Source organism: Ylistrum balloti, unplaced genomic scaffold (genome assembly GCF_031769215.1).
Source record: "Ylistrum balloti isolate Yb309-2 unplaced genomic scaffold, AGI_CSIRO_Ybal_v1 Utg369862, whole genome shotgun sequence".
Lineage (NCBI taxonomy): Eukaryota > Metazoa > Mollusca > Bivalvia > Pectinida > Pectinidae > Ylistrum > Ylistrum balloti.
In genome coordinates this window covers 492056-509832 of record NW_026782009.1, presented here as the reverse complement: position 1 = coordinate 509832, position 17777 = coordinate 492056, and the positions used below count along the sequence as shown (strand labels likewise).

General features: G+C 35.3%; 1 pseudogene; it reads right to left on the bottom strand.

Moving 5' to 3' along the window:
- Window positions 1-1433: 1433 nt before the first annotated feature.
- On the bottom strand, window positions 1434-15867 carry LOC132545911 (monocarboxylate transporter 4-like; annotated as a pseudogene).
- Window positions 15868-17777: the final 1910 nt, after the last annotated feature.

The window sequence follows — 17777 nt, the reverse complement described above, 5'->3', positions numbered from 1 at the left end:
GTCATTGGCTATGGATGTATCCCATCGGGGTACAGGGTTTCTCCTTTGTCGGAGAGCACGCCTAGGCAATACAGGTAACAGTACAGATTTAGTCTCTCAGCAAGACATTATACTGATCAGTCAGACTCTTTCACTCGGGGTAGCGTATCCTTGAGCTATGGAATCCTTAAACAGATTTTTAAGTTAAAAACTATTGTAGACATTAGTCTCTAACGATTGTTCAGAAACAAACAAACGACAAAGACTGAATACCACACGTAAACTGATCTTCATAAAGATCGGATTGAAGCAGTAAACCCTTAGGTGGACAATATTACTATAGATTCAATATAGAAAATATAACACTATTAACAGAATTATACAAATATGCTATTTTGAAATGGCCATCTTTTACACCATGTGGAAGTGTATTTTACGTGTTCAGTACTGTTTGGACTGTGCTTCCCTTGATGGGAATTCACGATGACATATATCCATCTTTTTAACACTACTTGAAATTGCATTGCAAACGAAGCCTTCTCTTTAAAATGCATGGTCAGTGTCTTAAAATGTAAGCTGTGTAAGAAAGACAGCGAGCCTTTGATGAGCTTTTTTTTTTTTTTTTCGCTTTTCTGTTCCGAGTTTCTATGAACTGTGTATTCATAGGTATAATCTACACTGAGAATGGGAATGCTTGGTGTGTGGTGTGAGAGGTGTTGTATCTGGTAATTGTAAGATAACAGAGGTTACAATCATCATCCTTTATCTTTTGTTACATAGTTTGTTATCAATTTGTTTATTTTCCTTTTTTTGTTCTATGGCAGTTCCAATGACATTGAAGATATTGTGCATCTTGACTATATTGAAGACTTCGGCATCATTTCGAAGGTCATCTCGTCCAGCTAGAAGAAGACAGCTACCTACAAATTAACAAGACAGTGTATATGTAGAAACATGTTTATATGTGTGAATTCATAAATTAGTTTTCTTAAACTTAACATACGAATTTGAGGTACAACAAACAAACAAAAAAACGAACGAGTGTACACCTGGGGACAACTGTATTAGGGACAGGAACAATATATTAAAATGTTTATACACATGCTCAACCCGAACTGGAAGATACGACAATAATGAGTACGAAAAACTCACAAATAAATCAGAAAAGAAGTTTTCCACCAGTGTTTAATCATGAAAACGATGTTTATATCGTTATACTTACTTTAAAATTACTATGAAACCGTTTCTAAAATGGCAAAATAATATAATATCGATTGACGATAGAAACGTCTTTAAAATATGCAATAAATCAATAATCGCCATGTAAAATTGAAACTGAGACACCTTGTACCCATAACATGCATATTGTAGATATTGAAAACTAAGACTACACCACGGTTTACTTATTATTATGTAGTGGTAACGGACAACAGATACCTACCCTTAACTCTGAATCAAAAGGTATATGTCCCCCCAACGTCAATCACCTGTCCTAAAGAACAAACACATTTCAGTTACTCAGCAATATTACTCTAACTTAAATAGAGTTATATAAAAAAAAAAGAACCCGGTAATCCTACTAAGATGCTGTTTAAGTGATGATAACTCACCTACAAGTGCTGGTCCAACAAAACCTCCGGTACCCATCATTGCAAATTCGATTCCAGTTGCTGAAAATTGTCCGGTCAAACAATAAAGGCATTCACAGCGTTTAGAATTCCGGAAACAGAATCACTATAAAATCCATCAATTATACAAAACATTATCAGTCCGGCAAACGAAGTCCCATAAAACGGAAGTAGAATGCTAGCCAATGCCAGGAAAGAGGTGGTTCCGAACATCAAGGTCGTGAGTTCTGTGTTGTAGCTCTCCGAGTTTACTAATGCTGCTAGCAAGATTCGCGCGAGAAAAGCACGTGTTCCTTTTAATGTCAACAGATACGAAGCCTCCATGGAAGTGAAGCCAGTGGTTAATACAAATGTTGGAAGATGTAAGTAAATGACGAAGGCGCCAAGTTGTAACAAGCATAAGTAACTCGTAAAACATATAAAGGAAGCATTCTTCAAAATTTTCAACCAGATTATACACACAGATTTTACAGAAGATGACTGCTGGTGTTTCTCCAAGTGCAACCGTCGTTGTCTAGTATGTTCGAGAAATGAAGGGAAATATAACATGCCCATTACAACTTGCAGAAGTGACAGACATCCAAGAATAAGAAAAAGCATCATGTTTCCGTAATGTAACCTTAGTATTTCTACAACTGGTGGCATCACAAGAGATCCTAAAGCGATACCAGAAATCGAGATGCCATTTGCTATATTCATCCGTTGCTTGAAGTTGTATCCAACAGCAATGAAAGCAGTCGTGTTTGACAAACTGGATCCTATCCCTGATGGAGATATTTGAAACAAATGTTATGTATATTTCGAAAAATTAATATATAAATCAATGAATCCTCACATATAATATTTTCAGAAGAACTAAAGAAAGCCCAGTGCAAGTTGCGTGTGTATGACACAACATTTCATTTGTTTATAAATTATACAATAAAATATCCTTATCTCAACAGCAATGACTTCTTATAAGATGTCACGTAAATCTTAAAGAGTTTTTAATACATAATCCTAACATTTTCTTGAACATTTCGTATTTTGTTTTGTCCTTTTAAAATGTAATTTGTCTGCAGCGCAATACGTACCCGCCAGTATACCAAAGGAGAATGTAATAGTATCGAGTGGTACTGGTAAGACACAGATAAGTTATCCGATAGTAAACAAGAGTGTTCCCGTCACTGTAACACAACGACAGCTCCACCTATCGACCATAACACTACATAAGATACCTGTTAATACAGAAAACAATTATCAGGATATCTAATACACCGACAGCTCCACCTATCGGCCAGAGTACTTCATAAAAACCACTGGGAAACAAAAACACCAACAGCTCCATCTATCAGCCAGGAATATACCTAGATGACATGTTAAGATGTACCATGAGCGTTTTGTAACAGGTGCATGTCTGGTTCTAAGACAAACACTGTTTAGGGTTCTTGGTTTTATTATGTTAAAGATGGATATAAACTCCCACGGGATAAGGTGTGAGTTTAAAGTTGAAAATCTCAAACAGGGACGGGACGGGCTAACGACGACGCATCTACATGGAAAACCAATTTCTCCCGCGGAAAAACAGGTTCTACACCCAAGGAGGGAAAGGTGTGAAGTGCCAAGAAAGCAAGATAAGAAAGTCCGAAGAAAACCAGAGATGTTATTTGGTACTGTCCAATCAGATGTCTAATGTCATGTCACATGTCATTACATGAATAATTAAAACATAATAGTGCAAAAGGTCACTACTTGACCTTTACACAACTTGCATAACAGACTTACATTAAGGTGGCATGCACCATCATATTCTATTTATTTTCATACACCATCCACACAACTTATTACGAACATAAATATGGCAAAATACAAATATATACAATATAAACTCATAACAAACAGTCATAAAATATTAACCTGCTACATTAAGCTATAAGTATTATACAATAAAAGGCCAAGGGAGGGTGAAGGTCGAAGCTGATTACGTTTCCCAGCTGTTGTCATTTATCGGAAATACGCACATTTCACTCAGCGTCGACCGCCTCGATATGGGTATATTATGTAGGCAACATATATGTGACGTCACAAGTTCAACGTTGTCAAAAATACAGCCAAATAGAAATATACGAGAGTGTTCACTTCGTGGGTTCAATATGAGAGCTTTTTTGCTACTTATGTGCCATATGTCATTGTGAGTGTCCTGTATGTTAGATGTTACTATCCTTTATGTTACCTGTGTCAGTCTTGTATATTACCTGTTACTATCCTGTATATTACCTGTGACTGTCAAGTATGTTACCAGTTACTATCCTGTAAGTTACCTGTTACTGTCCAGTATGTTACCTTTTACTATCCCGTATGTTACCTGTCACTGTCCTGTATGTTACTTATGGCTATTCAAGTATGTTACCTATGACTGTCCTGAATGTTACCTGTGACTGTCCTGTATGTTACCTGTGACTGTCCTGCTGCGACTGTCCTGTATGATACCTTTGATTGTCCTGTATGTTACCTGTTCCTGTCCTGATGTTTCCTGTTAAAGTCCTGTATTCTACCTGTTATAGTCATGTATGTTACCTGTTACTGTCAAGTATGTTACCTGTGACTGTCCTGTATGTTACCTGTTACTGTCAAGTATGTTACCTGTGACTGTCATACATGTTATCTGTGACTGTCCAGTATATTACCTGTGGCTGTCTTGTATATTACCTGTGACTTTCCAATATATTACCTGTAACTGTCTTGTATGTTACCTGTTACTATCCTGTATGTAACCTGTTACTGTTCTGCATGTTACCTGTGACTGCCCTGTATGTTACCTGTTTCTGTCCTGTATGTTACCTGTTACTGTTCTGTATGTTACCTGTGACTGTCCTGTATGTTACCTGTTACTATCCTGTATGTTACATTTGACTGTCCTGTATGTTACCTGTAACTATCCTGTATATTGCCTGTGACTATCCTGTTTGTTACCTGTGACTATCCTGTTTGTTACCTGTGACTGTCCTGTATGTTAGATGTTACTATCCTTTATGTTACCTGTGTCAGTCTTGTATACTACCTGTTACTATCCTGTATATTACCTGTGACTGTCCAGTATGTTACCAGTTACTATCCTGTAAGTGACCTGTACTGTCCAGTATGTTACCTTTTACTATCCCGTATGTTACCTGTCACTGTCATGTATGTTACCTGTGACTGTCCTGTATGTTACCTTTAACTGTCCTGAATGTTACCTGTGACTGCCCTGTATGTTACCTTTAACTGTCATGTATGTTACCTGTTACTGTCCTGTATGTTACTTATGGCTATTCAAGTATGTTACCTATGACTGTCCTGAATGTTACCTGTGACTGTCCTGTATGTTACCTGTTCCTGTCCTGATGTTTCCTGTTAAAGTCCTGTATTCTACCTGTTACTCTCCTGTATGTTACCTGTTATAGTCCTGTATGTTACCTGTTACTGTCAAGTATTTTACCTATGACTGTCCTGTATGTTACCTGTTACTGTCAAGTATGTTACCTGTGACTGTCATACATGTTATCTGTGACTGTCCAGTATATTACCTGTGGCTGTCTTGTATATTACCTGTGACTTTCCAATATATTACCTGTAACTGTCTTGTATGTTACCTGTTACTATCCTGTATGTAATCTGTTACTGTCCTGTATGTTACCTTTGACTGTCATGTATGTTACCTGTTATAGTCCGGTATGTTACCTGCTACTGTTCTGTATTTTACCTGTGACTGTCCTGTATGTTACCTGTTACTGTCCTGTGTGTTACTTATGGCTATTCAAGTATGTTACCTGTGACTGTCCTGAATGTTACCTGTGACTGTCCTGTATGTTACTTGTGACTGTCCTGCTGCGACTGCCCTGTATGTTACCTGTTCCTGTCCTGTATGTTACCTGTTCCTTTCCTGATGTTCCCTGTTAAAGTCCTGTATGCTACCTGTTACTCTCCTGTATGTTACCTGTTACTATACTGTATGTTACCTGTGACACTCCTCTATATTACTTGTGACTCTCATGTTTGTTACATGTGACTGTCTTGTATAGTTCATGTTACTATCCTGTATGTTACCTGTGACTGTCCTGTATGTTACCTGTTACTATCCTGTATGTTACCTGTGACACTCCTCTATATTACTTGTGACTCTCATGTTTGTTACCTGTGACTGTCTTGTATGGTTCATGTTACTATCCTGTATGTTACCTATGACTGTCCTGTATGTTACCTGTTACTGTCAAGTATGTTACCTGTGACTGTCCTGTATGTTACCTGTTACTGTCAAGTATGTTACCTGTGACTGTCATACATGTTATCTGTGACTGTCCAGTATATTACCTGTGGCTGTCTTGTATATTACCTGTGACTTTCCAATATATTACCTGTAACTGTCTTGTATGTTACCTGTTACTATCCTGTATGTAACCTGTTACTGTTCTGCATGTTACCTGTGATTGCCCTGTATGTTACCTGTTTCTGTCCTGTATGTTACCTGTTACTGTTCTGTATGTTACCTGTGACTGTCCTGTATGTTACCTGTGACTGTCCTGCTGCGACTGTCCTGTATGTTACCTGTTCCTGTCCTGTATGTTACCTGTTCCTTTCCTGATGTTCCCTGTTAAAGTCCTGTATGCTACCTGTTACTCTCCTGTATGTTACCTGTTACTATACTGTATGTTACCTGTGACACTCCTCTATATTACTTGTGACTCTCATGTTTGTTACCTGTGACTGTCTTGTATGGTTCATGTTACTATCCTGTATGTTACCTGTGACTGTCCTGTATGTTACCTGTTACTATCCTGTATGTTACCTGTGACACTCCTCTATATTACTTGTGACTCTCATGTTTGTTACCTGTGACTGTCTTGTATGGTTCATGTTACTATCCTGTATGTTACCTATGACTGTCCTGTATGTTACCTGTTACTATCATATATGTTACCTATGACTGTCCTGTATGTTACCTGTGACTGTCATGTATGTTACCTGTGACTGTCATGTATGTTAACCGCCTTCTTCGAGAATCGGATCCTGGACGAGATTCGTCAGCTAGTTTTTCTAATCGCCTGCTACCATACTTCCGGTTTCGAAGTGTCCTCGTCACATTACTTTCGGCTTGATTCTGTCATGGCAGCTCACATCAGACTTTTCCCATTCGCCAAATTCTCTAAACATGTACTTAATACATGATGACATCGGTTCGTTTTGAAATCCAAAAATAACTATTGGTAATCATGAAATGCGTAAGGCATGCTTATTTTAACGTCGACGAACGATTTGTGACTTATGGGTACCCGTTCTATTGCAAGGACACTAAATTTTATAAATTCTTTATCGGACGTTGCACTCATAAAACATGTGTATACGAACCTACCAAAACAGTTACATAATATGAAATAGGCACTGCCTAAAAGCGAGTTCAATTTGGTCAATAAGATGCATATTTTGACCTGCCTGATCCATGTCTGCACTAAAGCGTGTTTTTATAATTTGTTTTATATTTCGAAAGATTTTATCAAAACATCGGCATATACACATGTACCGATGTACAATCATCATCATCATCATCATCATCATCATCATCATCATCATCATCATCACCATCAACAACAACAACATCATCAACAACAACAACAACAACAACTTCTTCTTGAAAACAATGCATCATCATGATCAGGCGGTGGTTTGGTGGCACAGTTATAACCCACTTGTCTTTTCACGTAGCCGTCCGGGGTTCGATTCCCTGAAGGGAAAGGAAACTGCACAAAATTTTGAGTATCAGGTAAATACCTTGAACGGTTACAGAGAACTGGCCTGAAAAAACTGAACTTTGTGATTTGGCCTTTCTGTTTCAATGGTAACAGAAAAAGAATTTAAATGGAGAACTTCCCCATTGCAAAAGATACTACTAGCTTAATAAGTGTGAAAACTTGAACAATTATCGGTTTCAGAGCATTAGGTCTGAAAAACTGATATTGATGATCAGATCTATCTGTTTCTATGTAAACAGAAAAAGTATTAATAAAGTCTTTGACAACATATCTAGATTATACATAATAAAATAATCTTTAACATAAATGTACAAAAGTTTCTCTTTCAGAATCACAGAGATTGCAGAGAGCATTATCTATCACCTTTGCTTTCGAAACGAAATGATTTTGTAGTCAAAATATGGTGAAAGACAATATAGTTTTAGTCGAATTTGTCAAGGCGGTGTTTATTTGTTTAACCAGTTTCCATTATTAAAATCAATATATACATATATATCTAAAAGAATTTGTCATAAAAATTCTTCTTAAAGTCACCAATAAATCATAAACTGCCTTTTTCTGAAGAAAAAACTCATCAACGAATTCATATACTTGATCATGATTAATTTCAAACAGTTATCGAAAAAATATCTACATCTTGTAGTTTTAATGTAGTTAGGAGACGGGACAAGTTTTAAGCCAAATCAGGACCTCTCTGCTACTTTTGTGTAAGATGCATTTATCTTTCTCGGAAAGTGAGAAAAGAGCAAACTTTCTCTAATATTGAATGATTATAATTGTAATTTTTTAACGAGATACTTGTTATTTGCGTTCCAAACCATTAAAGTATATTTTAAATTCATTTGAATTATTTAAACTTCCAGTATGATTTCATTTTCAGAGGAAATCTTAAAAAGATCTTTTGTCGGTCTAAATGATTTTCAGTCCATTCAAGGGGTCGACTGTTCACACTGCGTGCTGTGGAAAGTGTATTGTGGGTAATAAAGTTCCAGCCACACTTCCGTTTAAAGTTGATCGTATCGGCACCTTAAGCTTGTTAATTTTAAATAATCAAACACAATATCATAAAGCGCTCGCTATAAAGTTCTTTGGTATTTTTATTTTCTTTAGATCACAACCACTGGCGCTTTTGTATATATTTCTTTTTTGTGATTTATATGTATAGAAATAGGTACATATTGTCATTTTTGTGATTTATATGTATAGAAATAGGTACATATTGTTATTTTTGTGATTTATATGTATAGAAATAGGTACATATTGTCATTTTTGTGATTTATATGTATAGAAATAGGTACATATTGTCATTTTTGTGATTTATATGTATAGAAATAGGTACATATTGTCATTTTTGTGATTTATATGTATAGAAATAGGTACATATTGTCATTTTTGTGATTTATATGTATAGAAATAGGTACATATTGTTATTTTTGTGATTTATATGTATAGAAATAGGTACATATTGTTATTTTTGTGATTTATATGTATAGAAATAGGTACATATTGTCATTTTTGTGATTTATATGTATAGAAATGGGTACATATTGTTATTTTTGTGATTTATATGTATAGAAATAGGTACATATTGTCATTTTTGTGATTTATATGTATAGAAATAGGTACATATTGTCATTTTTGTGATTTATATGTATAGAAATAGGTACATATATAATTGTCATTTTTGTGATTTATATGTATAGAAATAGGTACATATTGTCATTTTTGTGATTTATATGTATAGAAATAGGTACATATTGTCATTTTTGTGATTTATATGTATAGAAATAGGTACATATATAATTGTCATTTTTGTGATTTATATGTATAGAAATAGGTACATATTGTCATTTTTGTGATTTATATGTATAGAAATAGGTACATATTGTCATTTTTGTGATTTATATGTATAGAAATAGGTACATATATAATTGTCATTTTTGTGATTTATATGTATAGAAATAGGTACATATTGTTATTTTTGTGATTTATATGTATAGAAATAGGTACATATTGTCATTTTTGTGATTTATATGTATAGAAATAGGTACATATATAATTGTCATTTTTGTGATTTATATGTATAGAAATAGGTACATATTGTCATTTTTGTGATTTATATGTATAGAAATAGGTACATATTGTTATTTTTGTGATTTATATGTATAGAAATAGGTACATATTGTTATTTTTGTGATTTATATGTATAGAAATAGGTACATATATAATTGTCATTTTTGTGATTTATATGTATAGAAATAGGTACATATATAATTGTCATTTTTGTGATTTATATGTATAGAAATAGGTACATATTGTTATTTTTGTGATTTATATGTATAGAAATAGGTACATATTGTTATTTTTGTGATTTATATGTATAGAAATAGGTACATATTGTCATTTTTGTGATTTATATGTATAGAAATAGGTACATATATAATTGTCATTTTTGTGATTTATATGTATAGAAATAGGTACATATTGTTATTTTTGTGATTTATATGTATAGAAATAGGTACATATTGTTATTTTTGTGATTTATATGTATAGAAATAGATACATATTGTCATTTTTGTGATTTATATGTATAGAAATAGGTACATATTGTCATTTTTGTGATTTATATGTATAGAAATAGGTACATATTGTTATTTTTGTGATTTATATGTATAGAAATAGGTACATATTGTCATTTTTGTGATTTATATGTATAGAAATAGGTACATATTGTTATTTTTGTGATTTATATGTATAGAAATAGGTACATATTGTCATTTTTGTGATTTATATGTATAGAAATAGGTACATGTTGTCATTTTTGTGATTTATATGTATAGATATAGGTACACATATAAATGTTATTTCTATTTCTGTGATATTTTTAAACTATTATGAACCATTCATTTACACTGTTTACTTAAAAAAATTAAAGCAAGATTAACATTTATGCATTATAGAAAAATGTTAATCTTGTAATTCTTTTATTCATATTTATGGGTAAGAAAAATGTAAATCTCGTTAAGATTGAAATTTTAAGGGGACAACAATGGTACGATTTATGTCATCATGACTGACTGCTGTATCGTTATTTGGGAAAAAAATGATTTTTTAAAGTGTTCATTGGTATCTATAGTATTAAGTTATAAGAATAACATCACAGTAATCAAGGACAAAATGGCCGTAGTTCTGTAATGTCGAAGAGAATAGCACCGTTGCTTAATTTGTAACGTGTTTATAAGTTACTCTTGTCATGGAACACATAAAAACACGGAAGAGTTTCAAAATTTAGGAGAAGCATTAATACCACTTGGAAATTTGTGTTAACGTAACCTTTTCCCGCCTATGTGTCACAAAACGGGACACTTGGAGGTAATGTGCAGTCAAATTACTGAACAATAATATGTGGGAGTATTTTTTTAAATTATCGCGGTATAAGGTAAGTTTGTGTTTATTCAGTGAAAATTGACTCTTACTGCTAGCAAACTATCTGATTATGATATGAAAATAACTTATCTACAGAGAGTTACACTATTTCTACATATGGCTGAGCATTGCTTTTAATAATTTACCGAAGCAAATGAGAATCAGGTTGTCTGTAACAATCCATTTCTAGGTCACTTGATCCACCGGAAGGAACAGTAACTGCGTTGCGCAGTGTAACGTAACGCTACCAGAAAGATACCAATTCTCAATGGTTTACCTTAATATTTCGTTTGCTATCCAAATTGATACCGTACCCAAATTGACACCTTCAACAGAGAAATGTCCGTCATCCGTTGCGAATCCACACTGATGATGTTAAATATAACAACATCTTTGTGTTTATTCAACACTTATTTATGTTACAAAGCACCCAATGTCTGTGTAAGAACCTTTAGAAGTGGACAAAAATGTCATAAATGTTCCTCTCACAAATCATACGGTCGTGCAACGGGTATTTTTACTCATTCTAGACATTTTTAAACATAACCAAATAATCTGTTGTTATATAATGAATTAAAAACAATAATTTTTGTGTAGAAAATATCTAAGTATATTTCCTAGGTTCGATTTTGTATCGACGAGCCACGACTATTGTCGTCTCCACCGTCTTGTTTATAATGTTCTGTGCATGGCACCACTAAAAAACGTAAGGTGCCTGAAAGAAAATCCGGATATGCTTTGCGAGACATGACAACTAATCTACAAAATCATTGATTATCTGTAAATGATAATGAATTCTGACATATTTTTTCCACTTTATACTCGTATTGACAATGACCCCAACATTTTCAGACCAATATACAGTAGATTCTAACATACATTATGTAGAAAGTATTATTTATTCTACTGAAATCTTCATCATATACAAATAAAAAAATCACTTGTTGAATGTCTACGTGTGTGTATATGAGGTAAAGTTGATCTCGTCTCATTTGTTAAATAATAACACAATTTAAACAGAAAACTAAACTTTCAAATGTATGCAGGGACCTACAACTAAACAAGTCTCCTGTCAGAATAAGCAATGTATTTTATTATTTGTAGTAGAGATGAAACCATTTTAAAGAAACAAGAATTTTTTGTTTTATTGTATATAAAGCACATGACTCATAAGCCCTGAGGAACGTTTAGATATTAAAATAAAATATTTCCCAGAAGTTATTAACTACAGTGAGAGCATGCACTATAAAATACCAGGTAAACAAATATGCGGACCAATAGCATTTTTGCAGGATAACTTAATGTTCTGTTTATGTTGAATCTTTGTTTATTTTGATGTGAAGATATTTCACCGGAATAATTTACATACGTGTTTATATACCTATATATAGCCTAATTTCAATGTAACAAGATTTTAATGAAGATTTCAGTTTCTGATATACATTGGAAAGCTTCTATGCCATTTGACCATTTCCAGTAAAAGGAAACTCGACAGAAACATGATTCAGGCATGTAACTTAACATTTAGTGCTGGTACAAAATAGTTTAAATCTCATTTCAGATTCGAGTATAAGTCATTCAACTGAATCCAAACTGCAGTTTGCAGTAATTAATGTTATTAAATGACAAATGTATACATATGTGTGTGTATATATATATATAAACTGAACCATATGATTTTTGAATGTCGTTTGAAAGTCAATCCAGTCACAGTGTAGCCAGCTGAAGATGAGCTCCATACTTAGATACACGTGTCACAGTGTAACCAGCTGAGGATGATCTCCATACTTAGATACACGTGTCACAGTCACAGTGTAACAGTTGAAGATGAGCTCCATACTTAGATACACGTGTCACAGTCACATTGTAACTAGCTGAGGATGAACTCTATACTTAGATACACGTGTCAAAGTCACATTGTAACCAGCTGAGGATGAGCTCCATACTTAGATACACGTGTCACAGTCACATTGTAACCAGCTGAGGATGAGCTCCACGTTTCACAGTCACATTGTAACCAGCTGAGGATGATCTCCATACTTAGATACACGTATCAAAGTCACATTGTAACCAGCTGAAGATGAGCTCCATACTTAGATACACGTATCACAGTCACATTGTAACCAGCTGAGGATGATCTCCATACTTAGATACACGTATCAAAGTCACATTGTAACCAGCTGAAGATGAGCTCCATACTTAGATACACGTATCACAGTCACATTGTAACCAGCTGAAGATGAACTCCATCCTTAGATAAACGCGTTAAAGTCACATTGTAACCTGCTGAGGATGAACTCCGTTCTTAGATACACGTGTCAGTCACATTGTAACCTGCTGAGGATGAACTCCATACTTAGATACACGTGTCAGTCACATTGTAACCTGCTGAGGATAAACTCCATACTTAGATACACGTGTCAGTCACACTGTAATCTGCTGATGATGAACTCCATACTTAGATACACGTGTCACAGTCACATTGTAACCTGCTGAGGATGAACTCCATACTTAGATACACGTATCATTGTCACATTGTAACCAGCTGAGGATGAACTCCATCCTTAGATACACGTATCACTGTCACATTGTAACCAGCTGAGGATGAACTCCGTTCTTAGATACACGTGTCAAAGTCACATTGTAACCAGCTGAGGATGAGCTCCATACTTAGATACACGTGTCAAAGTCACATTGTAACCAGCTGAGGATGAGCTCCATACTTAGATACACGTGTCACAGTCAGTAGATAAATTTTTACCAACTTTGACAGTTATAAGAAACTTATATGAAGGGAGAATAAATAGAAAAAATTATGAAAGGTATCTATACCTGTAGGTCTCTGATATAAACAAAAAGATGTTTTATATCCCCATATGGTTATTACCGTATCTAAATACTTACAATTAAAGTGGACCAAGTGGTGACGACTAATTCAAGCTCATGTGACATTTTGTGCTACTGGTTAATTCCTATGTAAAACAACTGGTGTTTAAGTCATCTTTCTTCCCGAATATCATCAGTACAGAATGGGAAAGCACCTAACAGGTTCAAAAGGGGAAAAGCCACATTTTTGCATTCAGATCCATAACTATACAGCATGATCTTCATTTATTTTTATTTAATTTTAGTATCTTTGTCAATTATATTTCCTAATTTAAGATTTTATTGGTCTTTTTATCTCAAATTCAAAACCATGGGCCTCATTCCAAAAGGAATGGAAAAACCCTGACAATATACAGTAAAAGACATAACCCCTATATATTTTTTATCTCATGAAATGTTTATGCTGTGTTGCAACTTAAGGAAATCTTAATACGTAATCATTTCGTGTTACTTTATATCTTATTAAGGTATATACCCATTGAATGCAATTAACGACTGAAAGGAAGATTTGAATTTATTAACAGACATCTCCGAGTTTTTATCAATTATTTTGTAATTCTTAAAATAAATTCCCTGCTTTTGAGTTATGGATAATTTACCAATAATAAATCCATATATGATTGATCTAACCACAACATTTCTTAACTAACCCCAAAAACATATAACAGAAATTAGCAGCGAAACCTGAAACCTTCGCACCCAGGACTTTTATCATTTTTCATATTTGTTAGAGTATGTGAAGCTTCTTCAATAGATAACATTCCTTCTATTGGTAAAGACTATATCTGATTTAGTTTTGATTATCATTACTATTGCTATCTAGAAAAGTGATAAGATTGATATCTTCAATATTACTGTCACTGGAATACAATTTGTCATCAAATTATCTTTCTTCATTTAAAATATCCTCTTAAAACAATACAAAGAGACAAATTCAAATTATATACCTTTAATTGATTTAGATATAATCTCAATTCACAATATTCCACCGTAAATATGGAACATTAATGGCCACAGCTCTTTACCCCACTATGACTAGATCCTGAGGGGGTTCTCGCTTTCCTTCAAATATCTCCTGACTGCCTGTGTTAACAACACTTAATGGCCCGCCAGTGCCTCCCTGGTATCAGGGATGGCATATGTCCCCTCCGTGCGTACAGAGTGGGTGCAATCCAAGCCCCTGACCCCAATTTTTGTTACCTTTCTACCTGTCCCCTGGGTCCCCCGAGGTGGACAACACCCCCTAGCGGTACCGCTAGTGAAGTGGATCCCTCCGGTACCCGTGAGTGGATCAACCCTGGGGGTTTCCATATTTTGGAATACCCCCCCTAACCTGCCCTCCCCTTTTAGCCCCTTCTAAGAGTTTAGAAACTATGAAACTTTTTGTATTGTCTGTCTCGCCTCGAATTTTATGGAAGTAGCTTAGCGCGCAAATGTATGTACAAATGGTACTAGGGGCTCGGTGGTTTATTGACAAAAAACTATGTAATTAGCAATATAAGATACAGGGACAGGCCATTTTAGGGGAAGGTTATATTTATCCAAATAGCTCTTAAATTGCTGGTATGCATTATCATAAGAAGCCCTGGTACTATGTGCCATAGAATTTGCTAAGAGTCTATCAATTTCTGCGTTAAGCGTTGCCACACCAAGGTTGGTATCTGTTCCGGACTGGGGTCCGCCTCTGGGGTCAGGAGTCTGAACCTTTCCCACTGACAACGAGAAATAGGATCGGCGATTGTATTATTATGCCCTGCAATATGTTCACCTCTTAGGATGATGTTGTACTTGAGACAAACTATTACTAAACACCGAACCAGTGTCATTACTAGCGGGTCCCTAGAGGATTGATTATTTATTATTGTGCACACCGCCTGGTTATCAACATAAAAGAGAACTTTCTTATTACCCATACATTTACCCCAGATCTGCAGTGCTATTGTTACCGGAAGTAGCTCGAGGATAGTGATATTCCTCAAAACTGGGGTCCCTTTCCATTCATTAGGCCAGGGAGCAAATGCCCAACGCCCTTTAAAGTACAAGCCACAACCTTTGTCACTGCCCCCTGCACTCTCCGTATATAATTCCAGGGAGCTATTCGTTGTCCAAAATTGATCGGGCATTACAGTTACACCACTATATTCATTCAGGAAACCTAACCAAGCCTTCAAGTCTTCTTTCATGTCCAAAGTCACCCTCAACCTATGGTGTGGTTTGCTAAATCCCTTTAGTGGCGTCTATAAGTCGTCTACAAAAAGCACGACCGGGTCTTCTCACCCGGCATGCAAAGTTAAGCAAGCCTATCAGTGTCTGTAGCTCCTTTAGCGTAACGTCCTTCTGAGACAGTATTCTTTTTGTCTCTACCCTTAACTTTGTCAACTTATCGTCTGGAAGTCTCAAGACCATAGTAAGAGTGTCAAACTCTACACCTAGGGATGTCAATACTGTACAAGGGCCTACTGTTTTGTCTTCCGCCAAGGGGATCCCCAGCAAAGAACAGTTGTCATGAAATACAGTCATTGTGTCTTTACATTGGGTTGTGTTAGCCATACCACCAAACAAAAAATCATCTAAATAATGAAGCAGGGATGGTTGTACCGTTCTTGCGTGTAGTGTCATGCTATGTTTTACTGTCCATTCAAAGAATGTTGCAAATTTTTCAAACAAAGCACAGCTTATATTAGCCCCCATAGGTAGGCATTTGTCAAAATAGAATAGACCTTCAACCTGAAAACCTAACAGGTCAAAATCACCTGGTGATATTGGCAGTAATGGAAAAGCAGACTTTATATCTGATTTACCAAGCAGAGCTCCAGGGCCCAGTGTTTGTATCATACTGACAGCGTCGTCTATGCTAGTGTATTTTACGGAACGTACTATTTCTTGCATTTTGCTCTTGGGTGTTGTCCCCCGCATACTGCGCACACGTGGTTAAATTTGCAATGGGTTCCGTACGGACATTGTCCCTTATTGAACTTCCAACATTCCTTAGTCTATGGGGAACGAAAATTACTTCCGGATTTCCCGTCACCTTCCTGTGTGTTCGCCCCAATATGTGTGCCCCATCGTTCTGATTGACAGTCTGGGTTACTTCCTTTTGAACGGGACCCCTATTGGCCATATGAAGTAGCCACAGTTCATTGTCTATTACCCCCATGATGAATTAGGGTACCGAGTTTTCTTAAGGCGATACTGCTCGTCGTACTTCGACCATTCGTTAGCAGTTGACCTACTTGCAGCGAGTCTAATGTCTCGCATGTATTTCAGAAGCTCTTGCGCCTTTCCTGGGAGTTTTTCTAAAATTATGCTCATATCAACCATGGACGCGCTGGTCCAGTGGTGAATATTGGTAATGGGCTTCACGTACATGCGCTTCAGTACTACTAACTTTCCGTTTTTCATTACAAGGTCCCAGAGCAAGAAAAGGTGACCAACAATTCAGAGAAAGGATCGACAATGAAGCGCTATTAAAGGTAATAAAACTTGAAAGAGAAAAAAACACATAACATCTCTGAATAAAAGCTCTGATTCACTGACCTCTACAACTCTTACACCCAATATTGATACTTCAAAGACATCCCTTGTTAACATTGTGTGACTCACATTTCCATGTACTTATTAACACAGACCTGTTAATCATCCAGTTTGAATAAGGAATATCACAGTGTAGGAAGTTTTGAGGGCATTTATTAGGATGCACTCCTGTGATGTTTTGACCGGAGGTAAAATATAAAATGAACTCAAACATATCTTGGACTCATTTTATATATATTTCAATCTATAGTTGTATTTACAATTTGAAAAAAGGGAAATTTATATCAATGACTAAATTTAACTCGTGGACTACATTTTTGACGGCGTAGTTACTGACGTAATTCGGTTAAAAACGTCATCAATGTCAATGTTTTTTTCTGATTACTACGATTCTTCTCTTGATTGTAACTAGATTTCACTAAATTTTGCAGGAGTTATGACCACAAATCACAGATTTCAAATTCACGTATTCCGATTTGGTGTCTTTTATCCGGAATTTTTAGCACCTGGATACCACAGAGAGGATGTATCTTATCTTGGATATTTTGATTTTTTTGTT